The sequence below is a fragment of the Stenella coeruleoalba genome (genome assembly GCF_951394435.1).
Source record: "Stenella coeruleoalba genome assembly, chromosome: 10".
In the NCBI taxonomy this organism is placed as follows: domain Eukaryota; kingdom Metazoa; phylum Chordata; class Mammalia; order Artiodactyla; family Delphinidae; genus Stenella; species Stenella coeruleoalba.
The window spans coordinates 9,365,623-9,393,160 of NC_137156.1; the positions used below are offsets into that span (position 1 = coordinate 9,365,623).

The 27,538-nt window shown below is 39.0% G+C and overlaps 1 long non-coding RNA gene across 1 annotated transcript in view; it reads right to left on the bottom strand.

Moving 5' to 3' along the window:
- The window catches only part of LOC307192708, a 201,437-nt gene that overhangs the window by 125,844 nt on the left and 48,055 nt on the right, over window positions 1–27,538 (bottom strand). The window contains exon 3 of the long non-coding RNA XR_013830163.1: window positions 15,713–15,748. This is a non-coding gene — a long non-coding RNA (uncharacterized lncRNA). The remainder of the gene's footprint in view (window positions 1–15,712; window positions 15,749–27,538) is intronic.

The window sequence follows — 27,538 nt, forward strand, 5'->3', positions numbered from 1 at the left end:
AACATGGTTTAGGTTTTAATGTTGTTCTACAATCCCCATTCGTACAATTTCAGTTGCTTGCTGTGGTTTTTATGGTAAGCAATGTATCTCTCCTTCATAGCTTATGAGATCGCTTTTGCATTCTTCTCCATCTGAATCTTCAAACAACCATACAAGAAGTCAGTCGTTCCACTCTTTCCTGTACCATCTATTTTTTTTCCCACTGATTCATTCCCATCAGCTTACAAACATGCTTTTATTTTCTCTCATCTTAAGGCAAACAGAACAGAAACAAAAAAACAAAAAATCTTTCTTCCATTCCTCTTCTCTCTTCCCTTTTAAACTTTTCTAATCAGATGTTCATCCTCTCCACTCCCACTCCAGCTACTCTATTAAAATTGTTCTGAGGGGCTTCCCTGGTGGTGCAGTGGTTGAGAGTCCGCCTGCCGATGCGGGGGACATGGGTTCGTGCCCCGGTCCGGGAGGATCCCACATGCCGCGGAGCGGCTGGGCCCGTGAGCCATGGCCGCTGAGCCTGCGCGTCCGGAGCCTGTGCTCCACAACGGGAGAGGCCGCAACAGTGAGAGGCTCGCGTACCGCCAAAAAAAGAAAAAAAAAAAATTGTTCTGAAAGCAGCAGCAGTGACCTTGCTGTTCAATCCACACTCAATTCTTAGTCCTCACGCTCTACGACTTACTACCCGCAGCATCTGGTGCACTTGCTTGCTCTATTCTCTTTGATATTCCTTCTTTCCTTGGCTTCCAGGATGCCACACTGTATTGGGACCTTTGGTTTTGTTGTAGTTTATACCTGGAACTGTGCCCGGCACATGGTAGGTGCTCAGTAAGTAACTGTTTAAATAAAGGAGACTGGGACATCTAACCTCATCTGCATCGCAAAATAAATTCACACCACTGCTAACAGGATAGTGTCAAATGTAATTTGACAGCTAGACAGAACAATATGCTCACACTAAATCCAAATCATCACATTCCAATGCAAAAATATCAGGCACTTTGGACAAAATAACCATCACTCATCAATATCATATACATATAATGACTTCCTTTAACGTGTTTGAAGAAGCCGTAAAGTTTTTATGGGTAAAGTGATGACAGTATTTTATTCTACGGAGACTACCACACATTTCTGGGAAATAGTTACAAACCTGGGTAGGTCACCGATTGAAAGACACAGTCTGACATCTTTCTTCTCAACACTGTATTTGACAGAAGTTGTAAAAAGACTTTTGGGAATATATCAGTGATGGGCACAGTGGTGGGAAGCCATATTAGTAAAGCCATTTCAGGAGAAAGTCATTAGGATTAGAATGACACATTAACCAGGGTGTTATCTCCTCTGGTCAGATAACATGTGGCATATGTGTCAGGGAAGCCTTCTCCCCTACCTCCCCACTCCCTGTTAAACAGAAGATAAGCTCGTTGTGGATATCCACTAATACTTTGGAATGGAATGGAATTTTTTTAAAGCATCGTGGTAAATTTTAACTGACTTACATATGATTTAAGAAGCATTTTTATTCAGTTTGTCTTTCCCAGATCAAAACACTATATGTGGTCAATAGAAATTAAGAATCCTGAGTCTCACGGTTATTCAAGACACACTTTGAGAAAACTGAAAATGATTGCACTCAGCATCTGCACGTTTTATGAGAAGAAAAGCACGTATCATGAGAGTGCTGTAAACATTGTGTGAGAATGAAACTGGGATTGTGATGTCGAGGGCTTCCTCTGGGTGGGTGACATGCCACCAAAACAAATGGCATTCTAGCCACTCAGTGGGCCAAAGTCTAACATTATTATATTAACCAATTTCCGTCCTGTTCTTTTTCTTTATGGGTTTTAATGACCAGGCAAGATCTCACTGTTTAATATTTAAACAAATGTTTTTATGCTGAGACAATAAGGCACTGTTGAGACTGGAGAGAGTTGTTTAATATTCTCCAGTATGGCTGACTGCCATTCCCGCCGGAGTAAATGGCATGAGCTGACTTCTAGAAATGTTCAGAAATTAAAGCTCCCTAGCTGGTGACATGTGTGAATGGAATCTCCTCGAGCTGCACACACGGCATCCCAGGTGTGTGTGGTCTGCCCCACAGGGTGAGTTCCTCTATTGTTCCGGCTCTCCTAGCAGAATGCTATTTGGTTAGCATAGCTTGTGTTGGCTAAACAGATCGGCTTGCTTCCATGTGCTGCTTCTTCTCTACACTGACCCTTATCCATTTACCGACAGTGACCTTTAATACACCCCTTCTTAATTATCCATCATCAAAGGCAGCTGAGTGTGGGCTTCCTTTTTGAGGTTCAGTACCCCTCACTGACTAGATGAGCTTTAGTCAATCACTGAGGTGAGCTTACTTAGTGTGAAAACATGTTTCACGTACGGCAGGACAGCTCTCAAAATCCACGCTGACTGATTTAAATCGTGGTTCTATTTCTTCCCCTCAAAGTTAGGTGTGAAAATTTTGCATCTGACGTGAAGCAAGAAAACTAACTTTACAAAATGTTCGGGAACTTTTAGGTTCCTGAAAAACTTTGTGATGGACAACTTCCCCAAAAATCTTTGAATACATCTCTAAGGAGATATTATCTCTTATAAGGTTGGGGGTGGGTAGGATAGACTGAAAATCCCCATCACTATGCAGTGGATTTTTAGGCATAAAAACCTGCAGCACGTTGAAGTTATAAATTCTACTGGGACCCACCATATTTTAACTTGTTTCTTCCCCAGAAGAGATGGGGTCCAAGATGGAAGCCAGTATTGGAAAGAACAAGGCAAACCATCTTAAGGTGAACAACCACAGTAACCAAAAAAAGACCGATCAGAATTGTAAGAAACGTACTCGGTTGGTTTTTATTGCTTAAGCTTGCCTTCTTTAATAGGAATCTACATACATCTCAAGTGTGAAAAATAAAACCCTTTGAATGTTACCGTGTGTATATTCTAAAGCTTCCATAACATACTGGCCAAAAAATACGATGATTTCTCCAAACGGAGACCCACAGGATATACGTTTAAGCAGTGGTCCCCAACCTTTTTGGCACCAGGGACGGGTTTCGTGGAAGACAATTCTTCCACAGACAGGGGCGGGTGGGGGATGGTTTCAGGATGATTCAAGCACATTATATTTATTGTGCACTTTATTTCTGTTATTATTTCATTGTAATATATGGTGAAATAATTATACAACTCACCATAATACAGAATCAGTGGGAGCCCTGAGCTCATTTTCCTGCAACTAGATGGTCCCATCTGGGGGTGATGTGAGACAGTGACACCGGAAGTGTGTTGCTCACGTCCAGTCTACTCCGTAAGATGCAGCTTCACTGTCACTTGCCACTCACTGATAGGGTTTTGATATGAGTCTGCAAGCAATTGATTTATTATGGTCTCTGTTCAGTCAAACCTCTCTGCTAATGAGAATCTGTACTTGCAGCCACTCCCCAGCACTAGCATCACCGCCTCAGCTCCACCTCAGATCATCAGGCGTTAGAGTCTCATAAGAAGTGCACAACCTAGACCCCTCACGTGCACAGTTCACAGTAGGGTTTGCGCTCCTATGAGAATCCAGTGCCGCTGCTGATCTGACAGGAGGTGGAGCTTAGGCGGTCATGCTAGCAATGGGGAGCGGCTGTAAATACAGATGAAGTTTTGCTCTTTCACCCGCTGCTCACCTCCTGCTGCGCGGCCCGGTTCCTAACAGGCCATGGACGAATACTGGTTCGTGGCCTGGGGGTTGGGGGCCCCTGCATTAAAGAACACACTTTCTGGGCTTCCCTGTTGGCGCAGTGATTGAGAGTCCACCTGCCGATGCAGGGGACACGGGTTCGTGCCCCGGTCCGGGAAGATCCCACATGCCGCGGAGCGGCTGGGCCCGTGAGCCATGGCCGTTGAGCCTGCGCGTCCGGAGCCTGTGCTCCGCAACGGGAGAGGCCACAACAGTGAGAGGCCCGCGTACCGCAAAAACAAACAAACAACAACAACAAAAAAAACGAAGAACACACTTTCTCAGAAAGGGCATGAATTGGTGTGGATTCATCCACATTCTCTCACCCAGCTCTCTCAGACTCACAATGTTAGTAACGGCTACCTGGGTCCAGGAAGCTATGTAAAGCCACCTGGCCACAGGGAGATGTGTTTCTCAAATATATCAGATCAGAAGGATTACTGGGGGCATTTGTTAAACGTATAAATTCTCACACTCTCACACACCTACCTCTCACTTCAGATTGACTCATTAGATATGGGTTGGAGCTCAAGAATATAAACTGGTAATAAGATGATTCTTTACATCAAGAAATGGTGTGAAATATTTCTCTACGGTATAGAATCCCAATATCATGACCTCACCAACTGAAGGTATACCCGTTTCATGGCTTCATATATTTACAGGGAATGAACAAGAGAAACTGGAAAAGAGTTAAGACATGAAAACCATATATAATGAATATATATGATAGGAGAAAAAATAAATAAAATTATGTATAATATCAGCAATGAGTAGTGACTTGAAACTTAGGATATGAGACTATGTGACGAAAAAGACAAAGAGACAAAGACAAGGAGAGAAAGGGGGAGACCCAGAAAAGTTTGCCTTCTCACATCTACTCTGAATTTGGCTTGCTTTTGTGTCCAAGATCAAGGTCCCCTGTTCTGATTGCAAGGTCCCCTACTCAACAGCCCCTGTCTCTTTGGTGTATGTAGAATTAGACACCTGGAGATTAACTAGCAATGCTTGGGGTTTCTTTATTTATGTATTTATTTTTAAAGGAAGTCACTAAAAAAATATGTAAAAGGAGTAAGTGTTGGTGGAACAGCTACCATTTATTGTGCACCCAGCTGTGTTCCACACGCTGTCCTCATGTTATATCATTTCTCTGTCTTCAATTCTCTGACAGAGGTTTTATTACAATTCAACTGATAGGGAAACAAGTTCAGAGAAATCTTTAATCTAAGGTCACATTATCTTCAAGTGACAGTTGGGATTTGAACCCAGATGGACCTCTCTCTAGTACACCCTACGTCAGTGAGATGGTAACCTGTGGATTATGAGGCAAGAAACTTGGATTCATTTCCTAAGTTGCCTGATGACTCATTGTGTGTATATAGATCAGTGTCTATTTCTTTGTGCCTTGGTTTCCATACCTTCCAGTCTGCAGACAACTTTCCTATTAACTGGTTTTGAACAACCCCTAAAGAAGCACCAGCTGAAGTAAATACAGGACTTCTCTTTGAGTTCTAAATCTGGCGTGAAATTGAGAGGAACATTTCAGAAAGCTTTCCATTGCTATCGAAATGGCAGCAGACATTCACAGGTTAGGGAGTCCATTAAAGTAGTCCAAAGTACCATCTGCCCAATTGGGAACCATTCAATAAGTTACTGTTGTCTTTTGACCCTGTCTCATACTTGTTAACTTGTTAAGCTTTGACAAAAGGGACAGAATGGAGCCACTGTCGAAAACAAAGCATTCTGTTTGAATTGGCAAAAGGCAAGATGATCTCCCAGACACTTGCCTAGAAGTAACCGCTCTCTAATGAGTTGCTCTTTTTATTAAATATTATGTACAGCTGATTCATCCTTTTGGATTTCAAGAGACACAAACATAATGCAATGTGCTTTTCCTATGCAGAAGCTGTTAGCAGGCTTTTACACTCCTTTTACATAAGTCCCAAGTGAATCTCTGCAAGCCAGTGATATTTGCACACATTTAAAGAGGTTTGCACAAAGCTTTGAAAGAATTAAAAATAAGCATTTTCAAACAATCACGTCCATCCAAAGGACGGTGTTCCCTGGTGTCAAGGCGTATCCTTTGCAAGAAGGACCTGGGGGATGTGGAAAAGAACATGAAATTAATGTTAGGAAAACAGATGTCCAGAGTCTCAGGGACTAGCAATGCAATTCCTAAACAAGAGAGCTATAAAGTGCAAATGAGTCCAGGAAGGAAATGTGATAATGTGCGGGAGTGATATCTATTGAGTAGGTCCTAGGTCTGTAGGGGTTTCACATTTTCAGCAACAACTCAGTGGTGGCACCAAGAACATGTTTGTGTTCGTTCTGTTAATCGATGACCCCAGGCTGACCCAGAGAAAATTAAAATTCAGAATGATTTCATTCAATGTGGGAGAGGAATTCAGTGAAGATTTTAAGGATATGTTCCAGGCAATGCACACATACAGAAAATAACACGACAGGAGAAAATTGTTTGGGGCTTACAATGACTTCCACTCTGTCTCTAAGTCACTACTGCACAGCTATGGTACTTTTCCCAAAGAAGCATGTACCATGTACAACGCTTAACTAGAAAGGAAGTATATGGTGGGCGCCCTTCTCTTTAGTCAGTAAAGCAAATGGCAGAAGGAGACAATAGAAGGCAATTACAGGATGAGATCAACCAAGAGGATGAGATTTGCAATAAGGAGACTTTTCCAAAACCAAAACTCTACGGTTAAGGATGTAATCATCCTCCTCATTATCACCTTCCTGAGGTCTTTAAAAACCAGAGAAGTAACATAGGCAGAACACTCTATGACATAAATCACAGCAAGATCCTTTTTGACCCACCTCCTAGAGGAAGGGAAATAAAAACAAAAATAAACAAATGGGACCTAATGAAACTTCAAAGCTTTTGCACAGCAAAGGAAACCATAAATAAGATGAAAAGACAACCCTCAGAATGGGAGAAAATATTTGCAAATGAAGCAACTGACAAAGGATTAATCTCCAAAATATACAAGCAGCTCATGCAGCTCAATATCAAAAACCCAAACAATCCAATCCAAAAATGGGCAGAGGACCTAAATAGACATTTCTCCAAAGAAGATATACAGATTGCCCACAAACACATGAAAGGATGCTCAACATCACTAATCATTAGAGAAATGCAAATCAAAACTACAATGAGGTTATCACCTCACACTGGTCAGAATGGCCATCATCAAAAATCTACAAACAATAAATGCTGGAGAGGGTGTGGAGAAAAGGAACCGTCTTGCACTGTTGGTGGGAATGTAAATTGATACAGCCACTATGGAGAATAGTATGGAGGTTCCTTAAAAAACTACAAATAGAACTACCATATGACCCAGCAATCCCACTACTGGGCATATACGCGGAGAAAACCATAATTCAAAAAGAGTCATGTACCACAATGTTCATTGCAGCACTATTTACAATAGCCAGGACATGGAAGCAACCTAAGTGTCCATCGACAGATGAATAGATAAAGAAGATGTGGCACATATATACAATGGAATATTACTCAGCCACAAAAAGAAATGAAACTGAGTTATTTGTAGGGAGGTGGATGGACCTAGAGTCTATCATACAGAGTGAAGTAAGTCAGAAAGAGAAAAACAAATACCGTATGTTAACACATATATATGGAATCTAAAAAAAAAAATGGTTCTGAAGAACTTAGGGGCAGGACAGGAATAAAGATGCAGATGTAGAGAATGGACTTGAGGACATGGGGAGGGGGAAGGGGAAGCTGGGGCGAAGTGAGAGAGTGGCATGGACATATATGCACTATCAAATGTAAAATAGACAGTGGGAAGCAGCTGCATAGCACAGGGAGATCAGCTCGGTGCTTTGTGACCTCCTAGAGGGGTGGGATAGGGAGGGTTGGAGGGAGACGCATGGGGATATATGTATACATACAGCTGATTCACTTTGTTATACAGCAGAAACTAACACAACAATGTAAAGCAGTTATACTCCAATAAACATGTTAAAAAAAAAAACAGAGACGTTCTCGTCCAACTAGGATAAATTGGATGTCATTAGGACTACCAACACAAATGGTTTGTACGTTTAGATGATTCTTTAGGTTCTCTTTAGCCCGATGTTGCTGTGGACATCAGAAGGAAAAGTGCAGGCCCTGTTTGAAATTTCCCTGGACCTCCTGCTTTTGTCTTGGATCCAGACAGCTCTCAAGATAATGCAGTCAGGTTGTGTTGGCTTTTCATCTCTCTATGCTAATGGACTCTGACGTTGGAGCACACCCCTGTTTCTTTCCACTCTATCCCCCAAAATGGAACTGAATGAGTTCATTTTCTCCTGCTCTGAAGGAGCTCTGACTTTGTTCGTTAATCTTCTCGAATCGAGTTGTTCCACATACTAAACTGAGATAAAGAGGCAAAGGAAAGGAGAGGGATAGAAAGAAGGGAAAGCAGTAAGCAGTGCTAAGAGGATGGCTGGGGACTAGAGCCTTGGTCTGATTTCCATTTGTACATCCTGTTAAATGGAACTCAACCTCAATTAAACACTATCTTGGCTGTAGAAATGTAGCTTCAACATAAATTCCTCAGTCACCCCTTCCAATCAGTTTGGTACCCTAAAACTAAAAGCCCTGGACCTTCCAGTTCTTTTACATTATCAGAGAAAGAGTCTTTCACTAAAAAATCAAAGACAAAGAATCATGAGCTATAAAAGACAGAGAAAGGTCATCTAGATAACAACTTTACAAATGAGCAAACTAAGGGCCAGACAGATAAATGACCAGACCCAAACCATCCTCCCCTCGTGGAACAGAGCAAGGTTTACAGTCAAGATTGTGGGCTTCGTGCAGGCAGGATATCTGTCCATTTTCTTCCACCGTATCTCCACAATTAGCACAGTGCCAAGCATACAGTAGGCACATAATAAATAGTTATTGAATGAGTGATCTGTGATTCCTGATACCCCTTCTCATGTTCTTCCCACTCAAGTACACATTTTAGCTCTCAAAAAAAAAAAAAAAAAAAGTCTCAGGACCAATGTAGCTCACTTCACCCCACCTCAAGCCCTGAAATGACCTAATATTTTATCTTGGAATGTTCCACTGTGTTTCCAAAAATTCCTAGTATGCAGTGATGTGGTTTGACTTAATTCTGTTTTCACACAAAAAAAGTCTGGCTAAATGAGCCCTTCACAAACGCTCTATTGTTATCACCAGACTCGATCTTTCCCTAGTGAAAATACATTATCTTATTAAAGTTTTGGTGTTTTGATTCTTGGGTTTTCCCCCGACTCTTTATAAAAAGTGTTCCCATTCCCCAGACTGAGGGAACTCTTTCACCTTATCTTATAGTAAAAGGACGTGTATAGTACCATAAACCACAGGCAGGTAAATCTCACCATGTATAAATTCTGATATCAGAAAATCTGGTTTCAAAATAATACATTCCAGGAGAGGCCAATTCTCTGTAGTACTGAAGGATTCACCATAAGATTGCCTTAAATATTGGTCTAGGGTGTAAATGTGGTTCAGATTACATTCAACTTTTTAGGAACACATCTATTGTGCAAGAAAGGTAACTCGCCTGGGACAACCATGGGATAGGCAAAGCAGCCAACTGATGTGGCATGTTTTAGGAGTGACTGAAGGCAGTGAGTTGGGAGCCAGAGTTCCCAAAGTCCTCTAAAGCATGTGACTCTTTCAAGCTCTGGAGATCAGGGAAAACCTAAGAACTACCATACTTAAAATTGCTTTCTCCACAGCCGTTAAATCCAAAGATGGAGGATGGACTGGAATACAGGGAAAGAACATTTTAACCACTACTGGAATGTCAAACGTCCTGATGCTGCCTAACCGTGACTGACACGTAACAACTACTAACACTCTGACACTGAGATATTCATATTCTACATTTTCAAAAAACACAGAATAACTTAGGGGGACACATAAAATACAGTAAAATAGATAAATCAAATGTACATGAGAAAAGAGATAGGGATATAAAAACAAAGACAGAAGCTAACACAACAATGTATACCATAATGTAAACTATTGTAATAAGAGACATTGACATGACTCTTAGCTTTTTAGTGGTCAGTGAGAGAAAGGAAACTGACCAGTTACTTAATTCACTGTCTTCCTAAGATTTTTTTAAAATGCTCAAGAAAGTATGCCAGAAAGAAATTTGTCTTCATAAGTCCTCATAAAGACGGTACTGGGTAAGTAATAAATAACATCCCTAATGATATACTTACTATAGACCAGTGGTTCTCAAACCTTAAATGCATCAGAATCAACTGGAAGTCTGGTTAAAACACAGACTTGCAACACCGTTCCCAAAGTTTCTGGTGCAGTATGTATGGGGTGGGGCCTGAGTATTGGTATTTTTAATACAAATTTTTAATATGCTTCCACATGTTACTGACACTGCTGTCCGGCAACCACATTCTGACGCCACTTCTGTAGGCACATGGCCAAATTTTCCAGGTCCTCTCATTAAAGCACCCTTCCACATAGACTGATGGCAGTGCACTAGCTGCAACTGAGCAGTTCCCTGGGATTAATACAATAGAGCCCAGCTGCATTCCCTCTGTAGGTCCAGCCCACAGTAGGAGGTATCAATGTGGAGAGGGAATGACCACACCATTTCTCATTCAGGGTATTTGCTACGTTGTTCCGTTATGCAGTCCAGCCCTGTTGGTTTATTCATTATACTCCCCAACGAACTTTTAGATTTCCTCCTCACTTATCAAATTCCCCTGCAACCCAGAGCAGAAGGAACTCTACCTATGGGAACCCAACCATCCTGCATCAGTAAACAAAAGAACAACTTTTTCTTATTGAAGACTGCCTCTTACTCATTACTTAATGTTCTCCTTTTATGATTTATCAACATTTTAAGACTGAGATTCCGTGTATTTCCAACCACAGTTCAAATCTATGAGCCATGTCTAATGCTTCCTTGTATCTCTAAAGCTCACGGTATAGTGCTTTTTATAAAATGGGCACTCAATTATCTGAGTGCTAAACAAAACTCTTAAGAAAACTGTAAGAAACCTGTGAAACTGAAAAGGAATGTTAATGAAGGAGATGCCTCTTAGCCATCATAACATACTTTCCTTCTCATAAAGCTGAACTGTTTTAAGATTGACTACATTCTGTTGAGAAAAATGTGTACAGAAAAAATGTGGCTTTATTAACTATGTAAACAATGTATGGTATGGTTATTCTCTTTGAAATAAGATTTTTCCATATTTTATTTTATTTTATTTATTATTTATTTTTTTGCGGTACACAGGCCTCTCACTGTTGCGGCCTCTCCCGTTGCGGAGCACAGACTCCAGACGCATAGGTTCAGCGGCCATGGCTCACGGGCCCAGCCGCTCCGCGGCACGTGGGATCTTCCTGGACCGGGGCACGAACGTGTGTCCCCTGCATCGGCAAGAGGGCTCTCAACCACTGCGCCACCAGGGAAGCCCAGATTTTTCCATATTTTAAAGCTGTGTTCATTTGTTGAATACTTCTTGAATATTTGCTATATGTAAAGTAATAGGTAAGCAAAGAGTACATTCTTAAGGAACTCACAGTACCATAGAGAAGACAGGCACACACACACAAAATCTAGCCTGTAAAATGAGAGAAAGATTCTGTGTGTGTCTGTGTGTGTGTATGTGTAAAAAACACATAGAGTGGTAAAAGCACTATTTTTGTTTCTGTTTCTATGAATTTGATTATTCTGTATACCTCATGTAAGTGAATTTATACAGTATTCGTCTTTTTGTGACTGGTTTATTTACTTAGCATGATGCCCTCAAGGTTCATTCATGCTGGGGCATATGACAGGATTTCCTTCCTTTATAAGGACACATAGTGTGTGTATGTGTGTGTATATGTATATATGTATATATATGTGTATATATATATATATATACACCACATTTTGTTTTTCTGTTCATTCATTGGTAGCCACTGGGTTACTTCCATTCTGAGCTATTGTGAATAGTCATGCTATAACATGGGTGTGTATCTACCTCTTCAAGACCTTGCTTTCAATTATTCTGGATATATAACCAGAAGTAAGATGACTGGATCATGTGGTAGTTTTATTTTTAATTTTTTAAAGAACTACCGTGGTGTTTTTCGTAGTGGTTGCACCACTTTACATTTTAGATTCCCACAAAGGCGTGGGTGCACAAAGGTCAAACTTACTTCTTAAATACTCTAAAATTGATACTGTTATACATGCAGAAACCAGGACATATGCTTCAGACTCATAGATAACACATGGCCAAATAGGAACGTGCCCATAGATCTTCTTGACACAATTTAGTGCCTCATATCATTCCATTTACTGCATCAAAGCCCCAAGTAAAGCAAACAAGGCAAATGTTATTTTTTGTCATTGCTAAGTTTGATTATCTCTGTTAGAGTCTCTGTGATAATTTTAGCCAATGGATTCCTCTACCCTTTGAAAGAATAAATCTTCTCTGGTCCCTCAATTCTGCTTTTGCTTTCCCACAGCACCACCACACTGCCTTATACTACAAAACGATAGAAGTTGGTATACCAGCTCTTTGGTCATTATTTATGCCAGGTTATATTCATCCTCCGCCATCCATAAATTAACCAAAATCTTAAACTTGGAAACAGAATGATGCCCTGCTGGCCCAGCATTGGGGAAAAAGTCCTGAATGAGTAACCCAGTAACCCAGCTAGACGTGTTTGCTAACCCAAAAAGCTGTGATCTCTGGGCCAGGCACGTGGGGCCAGAGGAAGAACTAACTCTTGGCTGTATTACTGGATTTTTCCACCAAAGAATTATTGCAGGAAGACAGGTCACAAAGTCAAAGCATATATTACTGAGCAGGGAATGCCATCAGAGGCAAAAACAAATACCAGCAGGAAAAAAGGAAAGCCTGGCCCACTCTCCCTCACACGTCTCACCTCAAAGATGTTGGTGGTTGGAAGCTGTTTCAATAATGATAGCTCAAACTGATGACAATGCTCTCTAGAACTGTCCTTGTGATCCGGTTGTTTCATGTTTCATAAAACGTCCAATGAAAAAAAGGAAGGTCATTTCCATGGGGAAGGATGTGACTGAATGTTGTCCAGCAGAGCTAATACTTTCCTGATCGACACATGCCTCAGGTCAGCTTTCAAAGTTTTTGTGCTCTAACAGTCAAGGAGCTTGCTGCTAACAATAAAATAATCATCTCTGACACTGGAGTGCACATATCAACATTTAAGGAAAAGATGGTTTTTATACATGAATGGTGTAGCCAATAATCAGCTAACAAGTACTGGAACACGACATTTCAAGGCAAACTAGAAGTACATCCACATCTAGAAGGAGACATTGAGGAAATGTGCCTGTCCTGAACTTGGCATTGGACAAAAGGGGAAAAAATCTCCCTGAAGAATTCATAACTACGCTCTGGCACATATGTAGGTTCGCTACCCAATCCTGCACTTCCAGCTTAGCCCAAAGAATCCTATGCAAGATAAATAAAAACATCTGCAATTATACTTACCATAGTAAAACTGCAAAACACTAAAGACTAAGTAATAATCTGAAAATTTGTCTAAGAGAAAACATAATATTGACAAATTAACAATTTGATTAATTGATGTCTATCAGCAATGATAGAAGCCTAAACACCTTGAATGATATCAAAGTGCTATGCAAAAACAATTAGTGGTCTAAAATTGTATACCAGAAAAACTAATAATGATATTTTTAGGAAAAACTAAAATGAGAGCATTTTCCATTTATACTATTTACTAAAATAAAGTATCAAGAAAGTACTTTAGGCAGGAGTAAGTAATCACATATGGAAGAAAGAAAGGATGAGTAAAGAAATTGATAAAGTATATGGGCAACTTACACAAGCAGTGATTGCATGAAATAACAGTAATAATTTGTAATTTTGTTAAAATACACAAGAAAGAACAAAAATACAGTGCACTGATGGTATATTGTATATAAGAAAGGAGGGGTTGTTTGGGATTACAGAGTACTAGGTTCTATAATGTTAGGTAACAGGGCAAAGGCAATGAGTAACTATGTATCTGTAAGGGTTCTTGAGAAACAGACCAAATAGGATATTTATTATAGGAATTGCCTTACACAATTAGGAAAGATGAGAGGTCTCCAAACTGCTGTCTGCAAACTGCAGAACGAGAAAAGTTGGTAGCATAATTCAGTCCAAGTCCAAAGTCCTGGGAACCAAAGGAGCTGATGGTGTAAGTCTCAATTTGAGTCTGAAGGCTTAAGAACTAGGGAGTGCTGATGTCTGAGGGCAGTAGAAGATGGATGTCTCTGCTCCAACAGAGAGAGCAAATTCACCCTTCCTCTGCCTTTTTGCTACATTTGGGCCCTCAATGAATTGGGTGAAGCCCACCAACACTGGGGAGGGCCTTCTGCTTTACTCAGTTCATTTAATCTCTTTTGGAAACTCCCTCACAGACACACTCAGAATCATTTTTCCAGCTATCTGGGCATCTCTTAGCCTAGTCAAATTGTCATATAAAATTAAGCATCATACTTCAGAATTTAAGTAGGCAACAGTAAAATTTTTATAGTAACTACTGTTGAAAAAGAAAGTGAGTTTATAACTTAAAGCTAGGAGAGGGATAAATAAAAGATGGAATGAGAGGAAAACATTCAAATAATTTCAAAGACAAAAAGGAGAAGGAACAAATATACTCAGAAACTTATACAAGGCAGGAGAAAGAATAACAGTAGAAATAATTTCATATATATCAATAATCACAATAAATATAAATGAACTAAATTTAGCAGCCAAATAGTAAAGATTATTACATTGGATTTAAAAGATCCAGTTATATTATCAATACGAGATACATATAAATTATAATGCAGAGAATTTGAGAGTAAAAGACAAATATTAACCAAAAGAAACCCAACATCATTATATTAATATCAATTCCAACAGACTTTATAAAAAGCAATACTGGGGATAGAGTCACTGCATAATGTACACTATACAATGTTTAGTCTACCAGGAGGATAATATATATAGCATATCACCAACATGTATAAAGTAAAAATTGACAGAACCACATGAAGAAATAGATAAAGCCACCATCATCTGGAAAACATTAGCCTGTCCCTCATTCTACTTGATAAATCAAGCAGTAAGGATATGGATATTTGAATAACACAACAAATTCTATATAAGAGAGACACATAGTACATTGAACGCCAAATATAGTTTTTAATCATGCAAAAGAAAAAAGTTTGCAAAATTTGGCCTATAATATGCACAACTCACAAAACAATGAACCTCAAAACCTGTTATCATAGAGCCTTAATTCTCTGTCCACAATACCACGAGATTAGAAATTAAATAAAATAGAATTAGTATTATTCCATATATCTGTAAATTTTTTTTAAAACACATAGTTCTACCTCTGAGTTACAAAACAATAATATGAAAGTAAAAAATTAGAATTATTCAATGCCAAAAATACCACATATCCAACATGAGTGATACTGAAAAGCCATACTTAAAAGTAGAGAGCTTAAATCTTCATGTTAGAAAATGGTAAAAGCTGAAATTTAAAGTAATAAGCATCCAACTTAAGAAATTTTAAAAGGCAGGAAAAAGTGTAGAAGACTGTAATGATAAAGCCAAATTTGAAATTAGTAACATACGAGGCAGAGATAAAATATGGAGATTTAACAAGTCCGAAAGTTTATTCTATGAAAATACAAATAAAATTGACAGCATCTTGGTAGAATTAATCAAGAACCCCCCCCCAAAAAAACTCACATATTTTGAAAAATAGGTTATCAAAACTGACTCAAGAAAAAAAAGATAATCTTGAAATAGAAAACTAACCATTTAAGATACTGAATCAGTGATTTAAAATCATGAAGCAAACAAACAAGAAAGCACCAGGCACATTAATATAAATAATGCAAATCACTCCAGCTAATTTATAAAGAAAAGTATTTGGTATAGAGTACTTACCTTTAGAAAATCCGTGCAAGGGCTGGCAAACTTTTTCTGTAAAGAACAAGATAGTAATATTTGAGGCTCTATGGGTCATATGTCATCTCTTCCATATGCTATTCTTTGTTGGTTTTTGTTTTTAATTTTTAAAACCACATCTTTTAAATGTAAAAAACATTTTTAGCTCATGGATTATACAAAAATAGGCCATGAATTTGGCCTACAGGCTGTAGTATACCAGGCTCTCTTCTAGGCTGAACAATCTAGAATAAATCCCAGAAACTCATTAGAGGAGTTACTAAAGAAGTAGGTACCTCAGGAGAGAGGAAGATATGGGATCTAGGAAATAGGGACTCCAATACATAAGAGAAATGAAAGGTATTCCCATCATGCAGAAGAAATATTCCAAGAAGAAGGCCTGGAGGGCAATCTATCCAGATTGGAGCAGGAGGAAGAAGGTTCCAAAAGAATTGACTCCAAGAAAAAGACAATAGGCTCAACTGAAGTATTTGACTACATGAAAAGGGGTTTTACTCATTTTTTGGGTGTATTTGGGGATGAATTTGTATTACCTGCACAGAAAACCAAAAAGTAAAGCAATAATTAACTCCAGGAAAAATGCTCAGATATACAAAAAGGGAAATGAAATCATAGTACCCTACATGGTTCAGTTACTAATAATTAGGATGGGGTGGGGAAGCATGTAAAAATGTTAAATCCTTATTTTCAGAGAAAAAAAATGTTAATGAACAAATTTTGGGACTTCCCTGGAGGGCCAGTGGTTGATTCGTGCTTCCACTGCCAGAAGAGCAGTTTCCATCCCTGGTTGGGGAACTAAGTTCTCACAAGCTGTGCGGCAAGGCCCAAGTTTTTTTTTTTTTTAAATAATAATAATGAACAACTTTAAAAGTCAAGCAATCATTGTTTAATTACATTGTTTAAAGCATGGTACTTAATATTAGAAACAGCTAACGTTCTGTGACTGAATGCTCCTACCCCCCAGGTCCATGTCACCTGTCTCCTAGTAATGGCAAAATGGATCTGGTTTTTGATGAGGTAATAATTCATTTGGGGGCCTTCAAACATATAGTATTCATTTTCTGCCTATGATATATAAATCCAACTTATATTTTTGGAAATATGCTTTTTTTTTTTTTTTTTTTTTTTTTTGCGGTATGCGGGCCTCTCACTGTTGTGGCTTCTCCCGTTGCGGAGCACAGGCTCCAGACGCGCAGGCTCAGCGGCCATGGCTCACGGGCCCAGCCGCTCCGCGGCATGTGGGATCTTCCCGGACCAGGGCACGAACCCATGGCCCCTGCATCGGCAGGCGGACTCTCAACCACTGCGCCACCAGGGAAGCCCGGAAATATGCATTTTTAATGTCATGAAAATGCTACTATTCTCTTAATATTGTTATATCTGGATGTTCCAAATGCATCCCTATCGGGAGTGCTATGTTCCAGAGGATACGTATAGGGCTTAGCTATCATCTGTTCTTTCTGATAATGGATTCCTTTTCAAAACCCAAACACCTGGTATATAAATGAAAAATAATAGTAATCCAGAATTTTTTGTCTCCTTATTCACTCAGGACCTAGCACTGCTGAGACCTGCTGAAATGTCTCATAATTTGCTAAAAATGTTACCCACAGTTATTGAAACCTGGGAGCGGTGGAAGGAAGTGGTTTTGTTATAAACATTTATGGATAGTTGCTAACCCCTCACTTTAGTTCATGTCTTTAAAAGTAAGAGTACTTTATTTTCCATCCTCAGGAATAGTTAATTAGGGAAATAAAATGCCCTCAAAACTCCACAGAACTGACTCCTGTGCAACTGTGTCAAAATGAAATAAAGTTGAAATATCTGTTCCTACTTTCATGTAATTCCAATGAATTCGTTTTGCTTCTCTTTTCCCTTATGTGTTTATTTATTAATATACATGGTTATAATAGATTATACAAGTTATGTTCATATATCTATGTAGACATATATATTTCAACCCCTAAATATTATCATTATGTATTTACATCTAATTATAAAATTTAGGAAATATTTATGTTATTTTATTGTCGCATAGGTGTCAGCTCCATTTGAGCTTTCCATGGTTGCTGACTGCTTACAGTTACATGCATTTATTGATTGGCTTATCACTTTCTTGTCACACTACTTAGACTATTATTTGTTAAATAAACATCATGACCAAGAATGCATTTTGGAAAAAAATGAAATGCAAATAAACCCAATAAATAAAATAGGAATCATAAAAGAGTGGGAAACATATATTTATAGCATATGGTTAGGAGCTTCACTGTGTCAGGAAATGGTATTTGCTACCAAAATCACCACTGATAATATTTTATTGCAAGCAGATGCCTGGAATATACCTCAGTGAACAGTAATCTTTCATATGTCAATTCTTTTTAGTTAATTGACTTTTGTCTAGACCTAACATGTCCTGAATATGCCTTGATGCCATGTATATCTAGTTCTAGTAAACCTAGAAACTCTAGCCCAATTAGAAACTCCTCCATTCCATATTTTTATACATTTTAATAAATGCTAACAATTTGTATAGGGTAAAGAGCTATCAAATTGAGCTGCTGGTTGAAAACCACAATCTTTCAGCTCTCACTAGCCCACCATTTCTTTGCTATATATTCTTACCGGCTCATTTCAAAAGGGATTTAGGATGCAAGTTTTCACTGAAAGCACAGGGCACATCCCTGTGATGTCTGTAACACAGTGGACAAAGTCACCAAGGATCTCCCTGAGGCAGAAAAGACATTAAATGACGTTCTTTCCCCGAGTTCTCAGCTGGAGAGAAAGAACGGGACAACCTGTTCATTGCTCTCTATAGAAATTTGGATCTAATCAAGGTCTGAATATTAATCATGTCTTTACAGGAAGGGCAACGCCAGGAAGCTTTTTTAGCTGGAAAAAAAGAAAATGGGAATGAAAATAAAGCAGTGCTCTCCACAAGTCTGAGAGTTCTGAAAACGACTCATCCGGAGACCATGTCAGCAATGCCTGGCTGTTAGCAGAAGTCTGGTTTGGGTGTCAGACCAGATTCTTGAGATCCAGGTTGAGGGATGGAGTCTCTCCTTTAGTCCAGACCTGAACTTAAACTTTTTGAGATTCAAGTCAATGGAGATGGAGGCTGGGGGGCTCCAGAGACACATGGGTAGTGCTGTGCTCTCAGCTGTTACTTGACTTGTGGAAGGAGCAGACGTGTTTCAGCTCTCTCCTCAGTATCCCAAAACAATAAAAGCAGCCCTGACTGTCTTGTTGCTACTCTAACTTGGCGTTGCATGGTCCTGGGAAGACATATATGTGTGGATGATAATTCAATTCATACACATATATGCACTTAGATGTGACTCATACTACCTTGTCTACTTTTTATTTCAGTTAAGCATGTGCTGCCCTAGCCTGCCTTCTATTTAATGTGTAACACAATTTAACCTTGACATTATCTTAGTTTTTTCATTTTTTCTCTTACCTACTCAAGCCAACTGTAAGCTTATACGAGCAGGGATCATGCCTTTTACTTGTTGGTAATTCCCACAGCATCTAGATTGAACTGGAATTCAAACACATTCTGAATTTCAAATGAATAAAAGTCCATGTGATATTCTTCTTATAAAGGAATATCATGAGTTAAAAAAAATCCAGACGCAGCATTTTCCACAAACTCATCTGGTTCTCAATGGAACCAAATGACAAAAACTTGTTGGATGAGCCAAACAATTGTTGGCCTGTCTGTCGCCTTCATGGATGCGCTGGGCACAGCATATTTCTTCCTGGGGCATAAACACTGATAATGCCTTCCTCTGGTTTTCCCTTCCCATTGATGTCACCACTGACCTCAACAGCAAAATTACTTAAAAATTCATCTAAAATATAAAGCCATCAATTAAAACATTGTTATTGAGAGTCCACTATGGCCATGGAGTATTTTTCAGAAGTGGGTAGGTATTATATATAAATTCAAACACAGAAAATCATAGCACCAAAACTAGAAATCACTGTGGTGTGTTGATGACTTATAGTATACCTATTTAGAAATAAGCTTTAAGACAGAGTTCTTTAAAGGGGTATCTTATCAATTTAACTATTCTAGACACAACAATTTAACTATTCTAGACACAAGAATCATGATCCTAATTAATCAGGTAGGCACTACTGATTTTAACAATACCTTAGAGCAGTGTTTGGCAAACTGGTACACCAGTTTCTGGCAAGAAGTCAGTAAGTGTTCAATGAAAACAATAGTTCAATGAAAACAATGATTAAGTTTGGGAAATGGTGCCTACTGTATCACTCACTTGAATAACTCCCAATGCATGTAATTATACTAATGATTCTGAGAAGTCCTTCTGTTAAGAAATCTGTTTGGCTTTAACTCAGTGTTTTCCAAACTAATTTGCCTGTAGACCACCACCTCCTTTTATTTTTAATGATTTATTAACATTTCAAAGGATACTAGTGTTCCAAGAAACAATTTAGAAAAAGTTCCCTAAAAAGTTTTTTTTCTTAATTCAGTTCTTTTTGAGGATAATAAAAAGATTATCCTCAAAAAATGTGAGAAAAATCACACTTGCTCTGTGTAATGAGAACTATATGCACTTTACTCTGCATAAGTACATTGTATCATGGCCAGCCTCTCCTTCCTAAGAAACACCTTATCATCAGTGGGGTAGGGAAAGAGTTTCTAATCTGTCTCATCTTTATCTTTTCTCCTTCTCTCTCCTATTCACTGGTCTTTCCCATCCCTTTTTGGGTGGAGTATTTGTTTCTTGTTTCTCATCCCATGTTAGTAAATGTAGAAAAGTTACTAACTGTTAGTAACCACACAAATGAGTTATTGCTTATTGCTGAATTTCTTAGTCTTTACAACTCTGTATTTTCTCTGAAAATACATCAATATTCTGTGATGTTTGAGAGAAACTGGGAAAGATATTCTACTTGCTCTCTTGATAATGTATTTTCCTTTATCTTCCAGAATATTCTGTGATGATTAATGACACATGTCTTCAACTTCTTCCCTCAACTGGTTTCATTGTCTCACCCTATAAACATATTCGTCTCCTCTATGCTAATCAGACAAACTCTCTTCGCTGTCTGGTTGTTCTTCATTCTATTCTCAGCCAAAGTTTTAAGAAAAAGGTATATCTGCTCATTCTGCTTGTACCCCAATTTATTCTTCATCCCTCTGCAGTCTAGAATTACATTCTTCCCCAATCCACTGCACTAATTCTGTTCTAAGAACACCAATAACCATGTCTCTTGTTATTATCTTGATCTTTCTGCTATAGCTGACCCGTTATCAGAGCTTTCGCGAACTTGCCACTCTCACAGTTTTAGTTACACCACACCTTCTTGGTGATTTTTATTCTTGGTCACTTTGTGGGATTCTCTCTGCCCAAAACCAACCCTAACTTTGCTGTTTGCTGGTGTCTGTTCTTGCTCACTCTTCCCACTCTATTTGTTCTTTCTGGAAAATTACTCCATTCTCAAATATTTAGCCTCCACTTATTAACTAATGATTTACAGTTGTCTTCCCCCACCATGAGCATTTCCCCTGTATCTCAGACTCACATGATAAAATGTCTTCCCAACACCTTTACCTGGATGCTCTACACAATAGTTCACCATAGTACTTTTTACCCCTTCCTCCTACCTCACAAAGATTCAGTCTTCCAAATGTCATCTTTAGTACATTTGGCAGCAACAGGATCGTCTCTGCCATCCCCAAAAGAAACCACCTCCATGCACTCAGACTCTTCTTTTTTCTTTCCCTCATTTGTAACAACTAAGAGTGCCTTGGCCCTTTCACTTCCTTTACGTTACCATATGGACTAGCCTCCGAATTCGTGGCCTCACTCATTCAAATTTATTGACCACACAGCTGCTAAAATAACCTACCTAAAACACAAATCAGGTCAAGTCATTTCTCTGCTTAACGCTTACCAGCCAAAATCCAATGGGAAGCTATTGTCTCAGTAGCAGTTCTCTTTCAGGTGGTCTGTGAATTCTTTCACTTTTTCAATGATTTATCTTTATGAGGCTGGAATTTCTTCATACACTTTTAAAAAATCAACATAACCCAGCAGATGGAATGCAGAAACAGCTATGAGAACCCAACTGTCTTCTCTCAAGCCAGAGAAGAGATTTGCAAAAACGTAAAGCAATGCCACCGTTCTCACTGAATTTGATTCTTGTTTTGGAAAATATAGTCACTTTTCATAAAAATAGGTTATTTATGTTGACATATAATAAATTTATTGTTATTCTTAAATGAATGGGTAAATATTTTAGATGCGTCAGCTATAATTTCTAACAGTAAATATAGATTGAAGTAACCTCTATAATCTAAAGTTCTTTAGGATCCACAATCATTTTTAACAGTGTAAAGTAGTCCTGAGACCAAAAACTTTGTAAACTTCTCATCTAAAGGCTGTAATACTATCTCCTATCTCCATTGTACCAACAAATACACAGATAAACGTATACTTGTAAATATCCGTGTGTTGCTAGGGAAGAAAACACATGGTTCTGTCAGAGAGGTTTAGGAGGGGGCAAATCTTCTTGATAGTTTGGGCAATCAATTAGAGAAGGATTCCCTCGGAGGATGGTATTTAAGCTGAAACTGAAAAGATGGAAAGCAATAACCAGGTTTGTAGATCCTGAGGTAGTAAGGACCTTGTCCTATTTGAGGAGCTGAAAGATGATTGATGTGGCTGGAGTAGCATGAACAAGGGCCAGAACAGCCTGACTTAAAGTTGAAGAGAGGACAGATGCCAAATCACGCAGAGCCCTATAAGTAAGTCATCCTAACGCACCATCCAAACCAGGACACTTTAGAAATGCAAGGGAACGGTCATTACAAAAACAAAGTCAACTGCTACGAACAGGATTGTCTTTGGCAAACCAGGACAGATGGTCACCCTAGATATAAGCCACTTTAAGGTGACAAGGTTTTACTTCAAGTAAAATAGGAAACTATTCAAGGATTTTGAGATCACTCTGGTTGCTATCTGGAAAATGGAAAATGAGACAGTAAGATTAAAAATAAAAATACTGGCCTTCCCTGATGGCACAGAGGTTAAGAAGGTGCCTGCCAATGCAGGGGACACGGGTTGGATCCTTGGTCCGGGAAGATCCCACATGCCACGGAGCAACTAAGCCCGTGTGCCACAACTACTGAGCCTGTTCCCTAGAGCCTGTGAGCCACAACTACTGAAGCCCGCGCACCTACAGCCTGTTCTCTGCAACAAGAGAAGCCACTGCAATGAGAAGCCTGCACACAGCAACAAAGACTAGCCTCCGCTCTCTGCAACTAGAGACAGCCCGCAGGCAGCAACGAAGACCCAACGCAGCCAATAAATAAATAAATTTTTAAAAGTAAGAATACCGTTTTGGAAGTTCTTGCAGCATTCTGGGTAAGATGTACTAGTAGCCTAGACTAGAGTGGAAATGGAAAGATCTGAGGCCTATTTGGAAGTGAAATCAACAAGGTTTGGTGATGAATCAAGAGTAAGGTTTGAGGGAAAGGTAGGAGACAAGAATAATCCTACATTTTTTAGTAGAGCAACTGAGCAGATAATTGGGGTCTTTTATTGAGAAGGATGTCCTTGGAAAAGAGTAGGTCTATAAGGTGGGGGAAAGGCAGCAGAAATCAAGAATTCAGTAATTTGGGATATTACATTTGCAATTCCTGTGAGACATCCAAGTGGAGATAGATGAAAGTTGACCTCTGTATATACAAGACTGAACTCAGAAAAAAGTGGCCAAAAATATTAACATGACAGTCATCAGTATATAGATAGCATGTAAGTAAAATAAGGTTCAAATTATTCTCTTTTGCCTCTTCTATTTAAAAAAGCTGATATAATTCTTACCTGCCCCAATTCCATATTTGTTATAGGGGTTAGAAATAGTCTTCCAACTTTAAATTTTGAAAGCTTTGCTATCTCCTATTCTAGGGTAACTTCAATGACTGATTATGTTGCATCTTTTGAAAGATTGAATTTTCAGCATTTCTGGATAGAACTTGTACTATAGGGTTGTGATATTCCTAAGGGTTTGGGAGTAGATCACTTCTGAAAATTGAATTAAATGAGTAATTGAGTAAATGAGTGAGGCCAGTTCATCTTTATCTTAATCCCATGGTGAAAGTATTTATAAAATTAGGAATCTGTTTGATTGGTGAAACATCAAGCTCTGATAGTTTTTTTTAAAACGTTTGGATTTCGTATAGCAGGTTTTCTTGAATAGGTAAGTCCTGAGTTTTGTTTTTAAAACTGATATAGTTATTTTCTCTATGGAAAAAGGCCTACCAGCCTATCTAAGTCAACATTGCTTCATTAATTATGGGTGGGTCTCTTTCCACTTTTAGACTTGAAGTTAAAACTGAAATGCTTAGGTCGTTAATCATTGTACTTCCAAGTTCGTGTAAGAACTCATGCCCGTGGAATTCTCTAAATGAATTGGCGATTTCAAAAATTTGGGAGAATATTTTACCAAATCTCCCCAAAACTTATTTATTACCCCTCCAATCAGTACACGTAACATACAGATGAAAAGAAAGAACCACGATTTGCTAACAGAATTTAGCCCTGATCTACTTTTACTATTAAATGGGGATAGAAGGCATGTGTGTTTGAAAAAGCATGTCCGATTACATATTTTACACACTAGTTTTGAGGTGTCACTAGACTTGGGGCTCTTAAAATAATAATATATTACCAAAATTTTCATCTATCTCTTGAAGATTTTAATATGAAGAATAATATGATTCTGGTTAAGTAGATTATATGTGTATGTATGTATATATTTATATATATGCATGTATGTATATATGTGGATGTGATATATATGTAGGTAGTATATGCATGTGTGTAGTTCATGTGTATATATAAGTGTAAGTGTAGGTGTATATGTATATGCACATATGCATAACTGAAAGGATAAATACCAAACTACTGATAGAGATTTCTTCTGAAGAGGGGAGTGGGAATACAGGGATACATGCAGTGGGCTTTCATGTTTATTCTATGTATGTTCATAATATTTGAAACTTTCACCATATGAGTGTATTCACATTTCTTGTGTAATTTAAAAGGATAAAGAGGAAAACAAATAAATGGATAATACTTTATTAAAAAGAGCAGGAGGGTAAGGAAGAGAAAGAGAATAAAAGGATGATTATCAAAAAGTGGAGAAATGGCAAAAGTATTTAAACTTGTTTCATCACTTTACATCCCACCTGGAAAACTGATGCAAAGATTTGGACTTTTTATAATGTAACCATCCGAACTTTGGCTTAGACCCAATATTTCCAGTAGCAACTAGCTACTGGACTTTTTATAATGTAACCATCCGAAATATTGGCTAGACCCAATGTTTCCAGTAGCAACTAGCTAGTAATAAACAAATGAACCTTTATCTACTAGTTCTGTGTCGAGAGAGATCCACCAACTCCTCCCACCCCACCCCTAACGCTGTCCATCACAGGGATCCTTCAGCAGAGGAATCATTAGCAACATCATGCTGTTGGTGTCTGTTTTAGACTCCCACTATTTGCATGGCTAACTTGGCTGAGATTCTCACCCTCTTTTAAATTATTAAGCTCTTATCAAAAACAAGCTTGTGTGTGCTGCTCTCCTTTTCCCATGGGAATGGCCATCCCAATCCTCATGAGACATAAAATTATTTCTTTAATCCTTATGAGTACTTGTTCAACATGCAACTCTTAGGAGAAAGTTCTTCCATGGGCAGCTCATGTTTGAAAAGCAAAACCCTTTCACTCCCGGGAAGAATTCCTCTGGGTGATATACCCGCTGCCCTCCAACATCTGCAGATCCCCAGATCAAGACATATATTATGTAAATGCTTGGAGAAACTCTGTTTGGAGTCAAGCAGACTTTTGCTACCAGAAGCACAGTGATACTTGGATGAATGAATCTTAGGGGGATGGCATGGAAATGGGTTTCATTCCTGAAGACAAAATGTCCAGTTATTCCTTTATCTCTTTCTGCTCACACCCCTATCTTCCTCCTTTCTCTTCATCCTCTTTCCTTCCTATCTTTCTCTTCATCTTATGCACAGAATCTTCATTTCCAGAAGGCTGTCCACCCCAGGGCATGTGTGACTTTTGGGGAACGAAGCCCACTGACACTTCTTACAGTCAGAGGGCCTGCCTCCCTGGCGTTGCTCTCTGGGTGACTCAGGACCCTGGCAGCAGGGGATGGCCCGAGGCCCTGATGGATGTGCCAGAACACTCAGATTGAATCTGACAGGCAGCTTCAGCGATTTGAAGGAATTCACAAAGAGAATTTTGCTCCTCCTAGGTGAGTCCAAGTGCTCTCTGAAACTGCCAGTCTCTTGTCCTTCACTCCTTGCCCAGGGGCAGCTTGGAGATGCTAACCCATACTCTTTAGATAAAAACAGGGCTGCTTCTTTGCCTCAAATACTAAAAGCAAAAGCATTTGAAAATGTTTTAAAATTGCCCAATCTTCATACCCCATTTGGTTTACTGACCCTGCACCGCTAAAAATTAAAGGAAGGAGGAGGAGAAGGGGGACAACAAAAAGATAGCTCTGTAATCTCCTTAAGGTCACAAAATACTGTACACTCTGTAGTGAGAAGTGGCACTGAATAACATAGGCTGTTAGGTCTTCCTGGATATTCAGGGTTGGTTTTTGTTATTAACATCTTTATTGGAGTATAATTGTTTTACATTGTTATGTTAGCTGCTGCTGTTTAACAGAGTGAATCAGCTATACAGATACATACCTCCCCATATCCCCTCCCTCGTGTCTCCCTCCCACCCTCCCTATCCCACCCCTCTAGGTGCTCACAAAGCACCGAGCTGATCTCCCTGTGCTATGCGGCTGCTTCCCACTAGCTATCTATTTTACATTTGGTAGTGTATATATGTCCATGCTACTCTCTCACTTCGTCCCAGCTTACCCTATCCCCTCCCTGTGTCCTCAAGTCCATTCTCTACGTCTGCATCTTTATTCCTGTCCTGCCCCTAAGTTCTTCAGAACCGTTTTTTTTTTTTTAGATTCCATATATGTGTTAGCATACGGTATTTGTTTTTCTCTTTCTGACCTACTTCACTCTGTATGACAGACTCTAGGTCCATCCGCCTCACTACAAATAACTCAATTTTGTTCCTTTTTATGGATAAGTAATATTCCATTGTACATATGTGCCACATCTTCTTTATCCATTCATCTGTTGATGGACACTTAGGTTGCTTCCATGTCCTGGCTATTGTAAATAGAGCTGCAATGAACATTGTGGTACATGACTCTTTTTGAATTACAGTTTTCTCAGGGCATATGCCTAGTAGTGGGATTACTGGGTCATATGGTAGTTCTATTTTTAGTTTTTTAAGGGACCTCCATACTGTTCTCCATAGTGGCTCTATCAATTTACGTTCCCACCAACAGTGCAAGAGGGTTCCCTTTTCTCCACACCCTCTCCAGCATTTATTGTTTGTAGATTTTTTGATGATGGCCATTCTGACCGGTTTGAAGTGATACCTCATTGTAGTTTTGATTTGCATTTCTCTAATTATTAGTGATGCTGAGCATCCTTTCATGTGTTTGTTAGAAATCTGTACATCTTCTTTGGAGAAATGTCTATTTAGGTCTTCTGCCCATTTTTGGATTGGGTTGTTTGGGTTTTTGATATTGAGCTGCATGAGCTGCTTGTATATTTTGGAGATTAATCCTTTGTCAGTTGCTTCATTTGCAAATATTTTCTCCCATTCTGAGGGTTGTCTTTTCGTTTTGTTTATGGTTTCCTTTGCCGTGCAAAAGATTTGAAGTT